The sequence below is a fragment of the Idiotropiscis lumnitzeri genome, chromosome 2 (genome assembly GCF_059441095.1).
Source record: "Idiotropiscis lumnitzeri isolate Australia: NSW breed Sydney's pygmy pipehorse chromosome 2, RoL_Ilum_1.0, whole genome shotgun sequence".
NCBI lineage: Eukaryota > Metazoa > Chordata > Actinopteri > Syngnathiformes > Syngnathidae > Idiotropiscis > Idiotropiscis lumnitzeri.
The window spans coordinates 9,166,255-9,180,086 of record NC_142392.1 but is presented as its reverse complement, the minus strand read 5'-3'; the positions used below and the strand labels follow the sequence as shown (position 1 = coordinate 9,180,086).

At 41.0% G+C, this 13,832-nt stretch overlaps 1 long non-coding RNA gene across 1 annotated transcript in view; it reads right to left on the bottom strand.

Moving 5' to 3' along the window:
• LOC148341616 (uncharacterized) overlaps positions 1-13,832 on the bottom strand; it is a 287,045-nt gene that overhangs the window by 138,730 nt on the left and 134,483 nt on the right. The gene's annotated exons all lie outside the window — the stretch shown is intronic.

The window sequence follows — 13,832 nt, the reverse complement described above, 5'->3', positions numbered from 1 at the left end:
CATCAGCAGGCTTCCGAAGGACCCCCTCCACAACCCGAACACATCGAGCAACCCGACCACATCTAGTACCGACACCGGAGTGAAAACCGGAAGTCAGTCAGGACATTCCTCGCTGTGATGTGATTGGCTGCTGGAAACAACACACAATATAATAAACAACAAAAAAAAGTATATTCAGAGAAACAAACCCAACATATTATCAAATTTCCCCATTGTGGGACTAATAAAGGACATATTTATCTTTATCTTTAGAACAGCACATTCTGTTTCTCATTTCAACAATATCTTTTTCAAATTGTCCGTTTCTTCTGTATGAATGAAAAACAAAGGGCGACTCTTAATAAATCTGCACGAATTAACCGTTTCGCCATTGATAAAATCCACCGTTTTGTGGCAAACTAGGATTATACCTTAATGCCAAGTCGCAGCAGAAGAATAATTCTGATATGCAGACAACTTCTCTCTTTTGCCAAGTGGCGTAGTTTATTCCAGCAACGCACACAAACTGCTCCTCACAAGAGCCAAAAGCAGAGAGAGAGAAATAAGGCGTGAGCACCTGCCGAACATCGCATGTTAACATCATCTGTCAGCGACAGCACCCCTTGTGGCAAATAAGCACATTACAGAAACAAGCAGTCATACAATAACACTCAACACTCCCACTTATGAACTACTTGTAAACTGTACAACTTTCACAAAGACATATCAAGAAAAACAAATAACATGACATTTGAATGTCAAATATTTATATGCCGAATATGACCCCTGTAAATTTCTCTAATTTAGATTTGATCACATGCTTGGTCATAACATCTGCTGCCATGTCATTTGTGGAACAGGAAACAAGTATCATCTTCTCATCTTTTATGATGGATCTCATGAAATGATATTTGATGTCCACATGTTTACACCTCTGCCTGTACACAGGGTTCCTCACAAGTGCGCTAGCCCCTTGATTGTCCTCATGAATGACAGTTTTCGTGTACACATAGTCATCAATACCTTTCAATAGTTGTTCCAAATATATACACTGCTGTATTGTTAAGGCTAAAGTCATGTATTCTGCCTCACACTAAGATAGTGCTACTGTTTGTTGTTTCTTGGTCCTTCATGAGACCAGTGCACTGTCATCACACATACTCACACAATACCCCGTGGTACTGCATTTGTCAGTAGCGTCTGACGCCCAATCTGCATCACTGTAAGCTCGAAGGCCTAGACCCTCGCAGCTCTTTTGGACACAGAGCTGTCCGTCGGTTGTACCTCTGAGATAACGCAAGACATGTTTGACCGTGATCCAGTGCTCATCTGTGGGTTCAGAAAAATGTTGCGATAGTCGTCTCACCACAAAACATAGATCAGGGCGTGTGCCGGTGGCCAAATATATGAGACTGCCAACCGCTTCTCTGTCCATTTTCACATCAGTCATTCTCGGCGCATCTTCAGTGTAGTCTAGTTTTTGTTTGCAGGGTGTTTGCCTTATTCTACACATTGACATGTCAAAATGGTTTAGGATCTTTTCCACATACCGTATTTTCCGGCCCATCGGGGGCTCTTTAAAGTCCCGAATCGTCCCCAAAACAAACAAAGCGCCTTGTAAAGCAACGCGCCCATTTTATGGACTAAGTATCACTCGCGACCATCAACCCTTTTACTCATTGGGCTGTTCGGAGTGCATGTTAGCACACCCTGCTGAACAAAGTGTGAGTTATCTATGCTTCTAATTGACCGTGACTATACATTATGTGACTATGTTGTTTGGGTGATGGTGTAGGAGAAAGCTGGACAAAAGGGCAGCTGTCCACAATGTTGTAGTCTGTCTTATCATTTATGTTATTGCAAGCAAGAAACGTCTCAGGTTTAGACAACAGACAAAATGCCCAAAGCACAACAGCACATTTCTCTAAACAGCCATGTGATTGGCTGAGTCTGAGTGGCTCCCAGAAGCCATTGCTATAATCTTTTTGTGTTATTTTTATTTCTTTTGGGTATATAGATGGCATGAGAGATACATGTTTTGTGTTAATCTTATTTCTTTGTTTCATTGTTTGCTTGTATGCTGAGGTTTTTTTAGGTTTTGATTTGAAACCATGACTCTAAGGAGTGTGGTGACCAGTGAAGTCCCTCCCCTGACCTTGTCTAGTAGGCTAATGCCAAGACACCTTTCATTGATTAGAGTCATTGTTATTGACAGTGACTCCTAATAGTTTGATGACATCTGTCATTGAAATAGGGTGATGCCTCCGGCAGTAATTCCTTATGGGATTGAGTCCTGGTGAGCTGGCGCGAGCAGCCGATAGCGCCTTGTAAATTTTTTTGAAATTAGCCCCGTCCTACAGAATCACGTTTTTATCAAATATTTCCACGCCACTCTAACATTTCCCAGCCCTATAGAATCACGCTTCTGTCATAAATGTAGGGTGATGTCTCCACCCCTCCCGCCTCCTGCCCCTACTAGCACCCTCCTATTTCCCTGTACGTCACATCCTTCCTACTTCCAACAGCCCCCATGTTTGTAGTCCACACAGCTAAGAAATAGCATACGGTTAAGAAATAGAATACAGCTAAGAAAATAGCATACAGCTAGGTCAAGAGCATGCAGCTAGGCAACCCCCATGTTTGTAGTTCATACAGATAAGAAATATTTTAGTTTCTTCGATTTCTGGAGTTCAGGAAATAGTATCTGGGCGGCTTTTTCTTAATCTGACGAGAAACTGTACTCGGACGGGCCCAATCGAAAAATGTTGCGCTGATCTCAGCCCAGCCTCACATATTATAGGAGGTTTTCTTTGTCAAGGTTCATGTAGGTTGAATCGGTCGTCCTTGCTCCTTCCCACGTCCACATTCCATGTCCAAGGCTGACCTTCTCAGGCAGGCGGCAGTCTCTCCGTCTCTCCTGCTCACATTCCCCTGTAATCTCGTTGGTGTACAGATTGTGTGGTCTATGTTTTCACAGATCAAATTGTTATACGTTTTTGGGTGTTCCTGATCGCGTCCCTGTGACGTCCTCCCCTGCCCAACTTGATATGTTTGAATCTTCGATGGCCTATGTGGAGAATGTGTTTCGTCGTATTTGTCCATGAAGTGCTATCTGGTTTGTCATCAGTTTGACCTGAGCAGACTGAATCTGTTTGTTCTGAATGAGAGTGTGGGTCATGAAAATACTATGTGTGCAATTTTGAGGTCTTACATTTAAACTAAGTCATATCAATTTAGCATATGAATGCATCAGTGAACACCATGACTACAATCCCAGTCAATCTTATCTATGCACTGTACTTCTACTTTCATTTGATAAATGCTTTTTGTTTAATCAATGTTGAACATATTCAGTAAATATGAACCTGCTAAATTAAATAATTGACCTTCTGTCCCGTAAGTGTTTAAAATAATGCCAGCAATCGTAATACAATCCTTCACTATTAATTACATAACGCCTGTCATGATCCGCGTCGGGCATGACAGGGTTTGTGTTATCATTTTTGACGTTCCATGCTTTTGTGTTATTGTTTTGCTTGTTTTCGGGGGGTTTCCCCTCAGCACTCATCCTCGCCAGCCACACACCTGCTCCCCATCTGCTCCCCTGATTACGGACTATTTCATTTTTCCCGTGTAGCTCCATTTTGCTCCCTATGGACTGTCACGATCACGCTCCGATCTTGTTCATGTGTTTAATCTTCGCTCTCGTTCACGTCCCTCGTTATTTTGTTCCGGTTTTTGTTCTCGTTGTTGAATTATATGCTCTCATGGTATTCTTTAGTTTAAGTAATGATATATTTAATTATATGTCATTATGTAAATTTGGGTATGTGTGTATTTTGTTGAATGTCACATTTATTTTCGTTACTGTCGTAAATCTCGCGTGGTTTACGTGATGACGTTTTACGTTTGTCGAAATGCCTTTTATGGATGTTGGCTGTGGGAAGACATGTTGTGTCGAGTGACTGAAAAATAAACAGCAAGATGGAAACATCCTAAACTTGTCGTGGTGTTGTGTTGGTGCGGTGAGCCGAAAGGAAATATGGAATACGAAGCTGCAAACGCAACAGGTTATGGGCCCAGGCGCGGCACAGGAGGAGGAAGATGGCAACGGTTAGTTTTCGACGGAAATGAAAACAACTACGAACTTTGGGAGGTAAAGTTCCTCGGCCATTTGAGGATACTCGGATTGAAAGACACTATACTGTCTACCGCCGCACCCGATCCACAAAAGAATGAAGAATGCTACGCGGAGCTAATTCAGTTTCTCGACGACACAAGCCTGTCATTGGTGATGAGAGAAGCGGCAGACGACGGCAAAAAGGCGTTGGAAATACTACGCGGCCATTACGCGAGTCAGGGTAAGCCCAGAATTATTGCCCTGTATACGGAATTAACTTCCTTAAAGAAAGAAACTGAGGAAACTATAACCGACTATGTCATTCGTGCTGAGAAGGCAGTAACCTCCTTGAGAAATACAAAGGAGATAATAAGTGATGGACTGATAATAGCTATGATTCTGAAGGGCCTCCCAGAAACATACAAGCCTTTCTGCGTCCACACTACACAAAGCAGCGATGACTTAACGTTTGCACAGTTTAAAAGTCGGCTACGAAGCTACGAGGAGACGGAAAAGTTTGACTCTAACACAAAGACAGACAATGTAATGAAAGTAGACATATCATCGGTCGTCTGCTACGGATGTGGAAACCGTGGACATCTTGTGAGAGATTGCCGCCAAAGAGGGGTGACGAAGTGGTGCAACTACCACAGGAGTGCTACACACAGTGATGAGACATGCAGGAGAAAAACCAAGATGAAAGATGAAGCAAAACAAACGGCAGAAAGACAACAGGATCATGAGGAGGAAGAGACATTTGTGTTCAAGGTCAACCACAAATATCTCTCATACAATGCTAAAAGGAATGCATTAATGGTGGACTGTGGAGCAACATCACATGTTGTAAATGAGGAACACAAATTCACAACGTTTGATGAGACTTTCAACCCAGCAAGACATTATATGGAACTAGCAGACGGAACCAGGAAAAACAATGTTGCATTGAAAAGAGGAGATGCCAAGGTCTTCCTCCAGGACGCGAAAGGAAGATGTGTCGGTGTCACGTTGAAGAAAGCCTTGTATATACCAACGTACCCTCAAAGCATCATGTCAGTGAAAGCAGCTACATCTGATGGCGCCATCGTAACATTCAAGGAAGGACAAAATGAACTCATAACCAAAGATGGAACAGTTTTCGACGTCGAGGAACATGAAAGACTGTACTTCGTGAGAACGGTAAATCACAACGAACAAAACTATGATGAGTCATTTACTGACATGAAGTCAAAGGACAATGCGAATCTGACTTGTGATGTCAAAACATGGCATGAAATTTTGGGACACTGTAATATGGATGATGTGTTAAAATTGCCAAATGTGGTAAAGGGCATGACAATTACAGGTAACTCTAAAGTAGAATGCAATGTGTGCACAGAGGGAAAATTCATCAATAGTAGAAATAGGACATTGAATGCAAAAGCTAATGCACCTCTTGAGATGGTGCACACTGACTTGGCAGGCCCCATTGAACCAACTAGTCAGGATGGTTACAAGTATGCAGTTTCATTCATAGACGATTTTTCAGGGGCCGTGTCTGTTTATTTTCTCAAAAGCAAAAGTGACACACTATTAGCAACAGAAAAATTCCTTGCTGACAGTGCCCCATACGGCAGTGTCAAATGCATTAGATCGGATAATGGTACAGAATACACCAACAATGCCTTTCAGTCGCTCTTGAGGGATAAAGGCATTAGACATGAAACTTCATCCCCATACTCTCCACACCAAAATGGTACAGCCGAAAGACAATGGAGAACACTCTTTGAAATGGGACGGTGCCTGTTATTAGAAAAGGGGTTACCAAAAGTGCTGTGGCCTTATGCTGTCCAAAATGCTGCTCATATCCGTAACAGATGTTACAATGACAGGGTTAAAAACACTCCATATTTCATGATGACGGGAAGAAAGCCAGATCTCTCCAAAATGTGGGTGTTTGGATCAGAATGTTATGTATACAAGCACGATCACAAGAAATTAGATGCAAGAGGTGAAAAGGGGATTTTTGTGGGGTACAGTAAAAACAGCCCTGCATATCTGGTGTATAACCCACAAACTGAAAAAGTATCGAAACACAGACTGGTAAAATTCATCAAAAATAAGTGCATGGAAAGAGAGACACAAACAGATGAATTGGATTCAGAAATCATGGGAAGCAGGAGTACATTTTCTAACACTGAGGGTTTTGAAGATAAACCACACGATGAAGTTGGCAGTGAAAGTCATGACTTTAATGAGAACGAGGGCATGATAAATACAGATGTGTCACAGTATGATGAGGCGTCAGAGACACGAGGTGACAAAACGAAAAATGCAAGTCCTGATTACGGTATAAACCACCGTTATCCAAAAAGAGAAAAGAATCCTCCAAAATACTTAAATGATTATCTGACAGACCTCAATGACAACGATATTGCTAACACAAATGTTGATCATTGTTCCAGAGCCATATGTGACGTTCCACAAACGTATAGTGAAGCTCGGATGTCGGTCGAGGCACCCGGATGGATACAAGCAATGAAGGAAGAAATTCAATCACTCCAAGAAAATGAAACATTTGAACTGGTTTCTTTACCCGAAAGCAGGAACTTAATAGGGGGGAAATGGGTATATGCCTTGAAAGAAAATTCAGAAAGAGGAAAAGTATATAAAGCTAGATACGTTGCTAAGGGCTACAGTCAAACAGAAGGCATAGACTACCATGAGACGTTTGCTCCAACAGCAAACATCACATCTGTACGGGCTTTGATGCAGATAGCAGTCCAAAACAATCTCATCGTCCACCAAATGGATGTAAAAACAGCTTATTTGCATGCGCCGATAGATGAAGAAATCTTCTTAGAGCAGCCTGAGGGTTTTGAAAAGACATCAGAAAAAGGCGAGAAGTTGGTATATAGGCTAAAGAAATCCCTCTATGGCCTTAAACAATCTGGAAGGAACTGGTACAAGCTTCTAAATGATCACCTAGAGCAAGGAAATTTTGTGAGAAATCTATCTGATCACTGCGTATACAGGAAACAGATAGAAAATGAGGTGATCATCACAGTGATCTACTTAATAAATTCAAAGACACCATGAAATCCAGGTTCAATATGAAAGATCTGGGCAAAATATCATACTTCTTGGGCATTCAGTTTGAGCAAAAGGGTGAAGAAATCAAAATGAGTCAGAAAAGGTATATCGTCAAAGTACTTGAAAGATTTGGAATGTCAGACTGTAAACCCAGATACACACCAAGTGAACCAATACTGGGGGTGAATGAAGAAAGTAATAAAAATGAGATGGCCAACCCTAAAGAGTACCGTGAGATTGTAGGTAGCCTGATTTATGCCATGACGTGTACAAGACCAGATATCAGCTGGATAGTGAGCAAATTGTCACAAACACTTGCAAACCCAAAAGCATGCAATTTAGTGACTGCTAAACATGTTTTGAGATATCTAAAAGGTACCATGGATTACGAATTAATATACAAGAAAAATGATGAAGATTTAAACCTGGTGGCGTTCAGTGACTCTGATTGGGCATCATCTGTAGAAGACAGACGTAGCACTACGGGCTACTGCTTCAGCATGACAAAACAAGGCCCTGCAATCTCATGGAAGTCGAAGAAGCAGCCCATAGTGGCTCTTTCAACTTGTGAAGCCGAATACATTGCTTTGGCAACCACTACACAAGAAAGCATGTATTTAATTCAGTTGTTAAATGGTATGGATCATACAACATACAGTTGCACCAGGATTTATGGAGACAATCAAGGGGCCATTGCTTTGACCAAAAACCCAGTGAATAGACAGGGATCAAAACACATTGATGTTAGGTTTCACTTCATCCGTGAAGCGCTTCAAAAGGGAAAAATAGACATTGCATACTGTCCGTCAGAAAACATGATTGCAGACATATTAACAAAAGCAGCATCTAGGATTAGGATTGAAAAATTTAAAACTTGGTACTTTGGAAATTAAAGGTCATTGTTTTGAGCTGATGAGAGCAAGGGAGGGTGTTGAATTATATGCTCTCATGGTATTCTTTAGTTTAAGTAATGATATATTTAATTATATGTCATTATGTAAATTTGGGTATGTGTGTATTTTGTTGAATGTCACATATATTTTCGTTACTGTCGTAAATCTCGCGTGGTTTACGTGATGACGTTTTACGTTTGTTAAAATGCCTTTTATGGATGTTGGCTGTGGGAAGACATGTTGTGTCGAGTGACTGAAAAATAAACAGCAAGATGGAAACATCCTAAACTTGTCGTGGTGTTGTGTTGGTGCGGTGAGCCGAAAGGAAATATGGAATACGAAGCTGAAAACTCAACATAAAGTATCACTTTATCATGTCAACTGTTAATAATAGGGAAATACATTTGAAATACTCTCCAACCGACGACATGGTGTCAGATGTATAAACAAAACCAGCAACAAAAGTAAAATTCAATACATCTCTCAAGTTCATATTTGGGAACAAAAATGTTTGTTCATGTGCACACGGTTCAAATCGTACGTTTTTCCAATGTTGAGAAGAAGATAACAATGATTTGCATCGTAAATGGTGACATCTGTCGGTGAGTTGGTGACAGTGCTCCACAAAGCCAGCAGCCAATCATATCACAGCGGGGTGTGTCCTGCTCTTCCGCTTTCGTGCCGAACAGACTGCGGTTTTCTCGAAGGAAAAAAACGACGCCATCTTTCATTCGTCTCGTCGAACAAAGAGAAGCACGCGAGTTATCGCCAAGCAGAGATCAAGTGCGGATTTGTTGAGATTGGCGTTTGAAAATGTGTGCTAGAACGACACCCAAGTACAAAGAGGAACTTTGTGGAATAAAAGAAGAGAACGAGCAACATCTTCAACTGCTGGGCGAAGTTTGCAACCAGCCTCGTGTTGTGCTACACAAAGCAGGTTTGTATACGTTTTACTCTCATTTGCTTTGTAAAGAACAACGTTAAAAATATGCATCACAACATTAAGTTGTTTGGGGAAATGCGTTCAAGGTTATTGCCGTTTTATTTTTAAATACTGCCTTTTACGTGCCGGTTTGCTGAACATTTGTTTATGCCAAATGAAATCAGTGCAGAAAATAAATGCCAAAGAATAACCATTAGTGGGGGGTAAACTCCGTGTTTTTTTCCCCAGTTTAGAATTTGAGCTGATTATTTAACATTTTACATATTCCAGTTGTTATATGTTGTTAAAGAAATTAAGTTTGTCATGTCATCATGTTTCAAAACTATGCTGACAGATGTCGTGTATTTTTATATCCACACTGATAAAAAATTTTGGGGCTGATCTACTTAGAAAATGTAAGGTAACCTTTTGCATCACACATTTATGTTTATAAAGCAAGGACAGTGCTTGTTTCATCTACTTAATTTCTTGTGCATAAGAAAGCGGTTTTGTAAAGTCTACTTAATTTTACATGTAAAGTTAGTTTAAATTTTGCAAGTGAAGTCAACTTAATTCTGCAAGTTTGTTAACTACATTACTTCAGTAAATGCAACCTAACTATTCAAGTTAACTTGCTTGCAAAGTTAAGTAGACTTTACTTGCGAAAATAAAACTAACCTGACTTGCAAAGTTAAGTGGATTTTACTTGCAAATCTAATTTCTTCCACACAAGAAATGAAGTAGCCTTTACAAAACAATCCTTGCACTATCTACATAAAAATGTGATGCAAAAAGTTACCTTACATTTAGTAAGTAGATCAAGCACACCATTTTGTGTCATGCTGGGTCTACTTTAAATATTAAGTATGTGACACCTGTTGGGCAATCATCCACTGATCACTCAAAATATGTTTCCAAGGCCAAGGGTCAACATGACTATGAATGAATTCCAACAACTGATTAATCAAATAATTGGTAACAATTAAATTATAAACTATTTTTGTAAAGGACAAACAGGCAATCATTAGTTGCGGCCCCAACACTACACCATGAACAACATGTGTCAAACCATGCATGTATAATTTTGTGACTTAATTCAAAACACAACTTGGAATTTCTTGAGTTTATATAAGCATATTTATTTGACAAGAAAATATTTTTTGTTATGAACAGTGAGGGTGAAGGTAAGACGTGGCAAAGTTAAATACATTGAAAGGACATGTTCATTCATAATCGATGTTTGTCTAAAAAATTAAGTCTCCTAATATCCGTTCATCTAACACCAACCAAACATCCATTCTATGCTTGTGGACGTTTTTATTAAATTCTGTTAAAAATAATTATAATTTTGTCACCTTTTAAATAGAGAAATCTAAGATCATAAAAGAATGAATGCATGTTCCGTGGAATCTGATTTGTCAACACGGAAAAGCCCTGAGTGATGAAAACGTGAACATATGGTTCAGGAACAGGTCTCTTTGACGGCAAAAGTCTGACTATGGTAAACAATTGATAATTAGACCTCAATGAAGTGATTGTGCATTTGAAAAAGTCCATATCTTGACTGTGAAAAGCTAAAGTGAGAAACTAGGATTAACTATTTGGCAAACACTAGAACGTATTCAGTCTCGAGGAAGACTGAATGCAGTAAAATTGCAATAAGGAGAACAACAAACCAGCCCAGTGTGTTACAATGTCCTGGAAACAAAGTTTGGGATTGCCCCTGAGGGTGAAATTCCTCTCTGAACTCCTCCTTTTTGGCTCGGCAGCAACTCATGAAACAGGGAAACTGATAAGAGATACAATTTTGTTGAAACAGAACATGCAAGGTTAAAGGTCATGCAAAACGAAAAAAAAAAAAACATCTAATGTTCCATACTTCAATTTGGGGACGGATGGACTACGGTAATTCAAATTAATGGAACAACATTTTGAGATGGAAATGACAGGAATATGATGAATTATCATGTTATGAGGGGACTTTTGATATACAGTGAACCCTCGGTTATCGCGGTTAATGGGGACCGAGACCACCCGCGAAAACTGAAAATCCGCGAAGTAGCGGCGCACTTTCAAAAATGCTTAAAAAAAAGTGCGAAGTAGCGGCGCACCTTCAAAAATGCTTAAAAAAAATAAATAAATATATATATATATATATATATATATATATATATATATATATACGGGTAGAGAGAGAGAGAGTGAAATTCATGTTATAACAAAAAAACAAAACAAATTATTATTAAAACTTATTTTATATTCCTCAGCCATTATTTTTGTATTTATTTAATTACTTCGACTTTTACCTGCTGATACGCCGTCCGGTGTGCCCTGTGAAATGAAAGGTGGCATTCTTCATTTATTTATTTATTCATTTATTCATTCATAACTGACAGCCTCGCGCTCCGCTCATGCCCGGGCGGAAGTTGTTCCTCTTCGGCTTAACTGCCACGCACGCCAGCCGGTCTCCTCCGGAGCTCTCGCACGGTCCCGAGCGAAGCGAAATGTCGCCGCGCTCGTGCCCGGGTGGAAGGTGCTCCTCTTCGGCTTACTGTGACGCGAGCATGCCCTTCTCCTCCGGAGCTTCCATTCGGTTAAACTTGGGGGCCGCTTGGCACCGCGCGAGTGCCCGGGCGGAAGGTGATCCTCTCCGGCTTAACTGCCGCACGCCGGCCGGAGCTCTGATACGGTCCGAACCGCGCGAAACGTCGACACCAATCGTGTCCGGGGGAACGTGCTCTTCTTCGTCCACTCTCCTCATCGCCCACGCTCTTCTTCGACGCACGCCAGCCGTCTAACCGCTCCAGCGCCCCCTCGTGCCGCTCGGCGAAACTACAATGCCCCCGAATATTTTTTAGACCCGCGAAGCACTGAAGCGCGAAGTAGCGAGGGTTCACTGTACAGTAAATTGATATAAATTAAATTAGATATTTTTAGTCTGCGCATAATCCACTTCAAAGAATACTGACTCATTGGTTGAGGAAAACGGGGTTATACAGTGAACCCCCGCTACTTCGCGGTTCACCTTTCGCGGGTTCAGTGCTTTGCGGGTCTAAAAAATATTCGGGGGCATTGTAGTTTCGCCGAGCGGCACAAGGGGGCATTGAAGCGGTTAGACGGCCGGCGTGCGCCGAAGAGGAGAGTGGACGAAGAAGAGAGTGGACGAAGAAGAGCAGGTTCCCCCGGACACGATTGGTGGCGACGGACACGATCGGGGGCGACGTTTCGGACCGTACCCGAGCTGCGGCCGGCGTGCGTGGCAGTTAAGCCGAAGAGAAACAACTTCCGCCCGGGCACTCGCGCGGCGACATTTTGCTTCGTTCGGGGCCGTGCGTGAGCTCCGAAGGAGACCGGCCGGCGTGCGTGGTAGTTAAGCCGAATAGGAGCACCTTCCGCCCGGGTACCGGCGGAGCGCGAGGCTGTCAGTTATGAATGAATAAATAAATAAATGAAGAATGCCACCTTTCATTTCACTGTCATGATCCGTGCCTGTCATGCCGCGTGTGTTTTTGTTTTTTCAGCTGTGTGGGCGTTCCTCCAGCGATCGTCTCGCGCCATGTCGTCAGCTGCTGCGAGACGCGCTGATTACACTGACTATATTGTGATTATAAATATCTTTGTATCACCACCTTTTTTCCCGGGTCTGCGTTTGGAGAGTCCTGTTCAATCCTCCAGTTCTGCTGGAGGATCATAACCTTCACAGGGCACACCGGACGGCGTACCAGCAGGTAAAAGTCGAAGTAATTAAATAAATACAAAAAGAAGTAATTGAATAAATACAAAAATAATGGCTGGGGAATAAAAAAATAATAAGTTTTAATCATAATTAGTTTTTTTGTTATAACATGAATTTCACTCTCTCTCTACCAGTATATATATATATATATATATATATATGATTTTTTTTAAGCATTTTTGAAGGTGTGCCGCTACTTTGCACCTATATATATATATATATATATATATATATATATAGGTGCGAAGTATATATTTACACGGTGTTTTTTTTGTTTTGTTTTGTTTTTTTAAGGTGCGACGCTACTTTGCGGATTTTCAGTTTTCGCGGGTGGTCTCTGTCCCCATTAACCGCGATAACCGGGGGTTCACTGTATTAGTTCAGTGGTTCTCGATTATTTCCTGTCACGCCCCCCCATACCAAGAAGAAAATAGATTTGCGCCCCCCCACCACAATTGTTTTTACATTTCGTACTAATGTACATGTTCTTTGTATTATAAATGTTAGATTGTCAATAAAATATCCCTTAACAAAGACAAATTGATTAAAAAAATCTATCATTTTGAGAACGACTATTGTGAGGATCTCGAAACTCAGCACTCTGTGGTGCGAATATTGATGGGATGATAAATATTTACTATACGTTTTTGTTTAGTTTTTTTTAACTTTATTAACATGAACAAACCAAACAGTTATTAATACGTACATAATATAGAAAAGACAAAAAGCCAGGGGGATTTCAAACAAAAATTCTGTATAAATAACATAAAGCAACAGTTTTAATTTGTTGACTATACATTTTTTTTTATGTTTACAATCTGTTTGACGTCAAACCACTTCGTTGTGATGACGTCAGCCATTTCCGTGTTCCAGCCTGAGAGCGTCTGCTAAAGTGCTAACGTAGCCATCGTCTTATTTTGTTTGGATACGTAATGGTTGCAATACAACATTTCTGTTCGTAGCTGCTGGCTCTCCGCCCGAACGCGGTTTGAGTCAGACTTCTTTTCAAAGTTGAGCGTCCATCGATGCAATTAATTTTAGCGATTAGCGCGCTTAGCGCCTCCTTGCTCGCTCTGCTGCGGCGCAAGATAGCTTGGCGCGGGGCATTTAAGG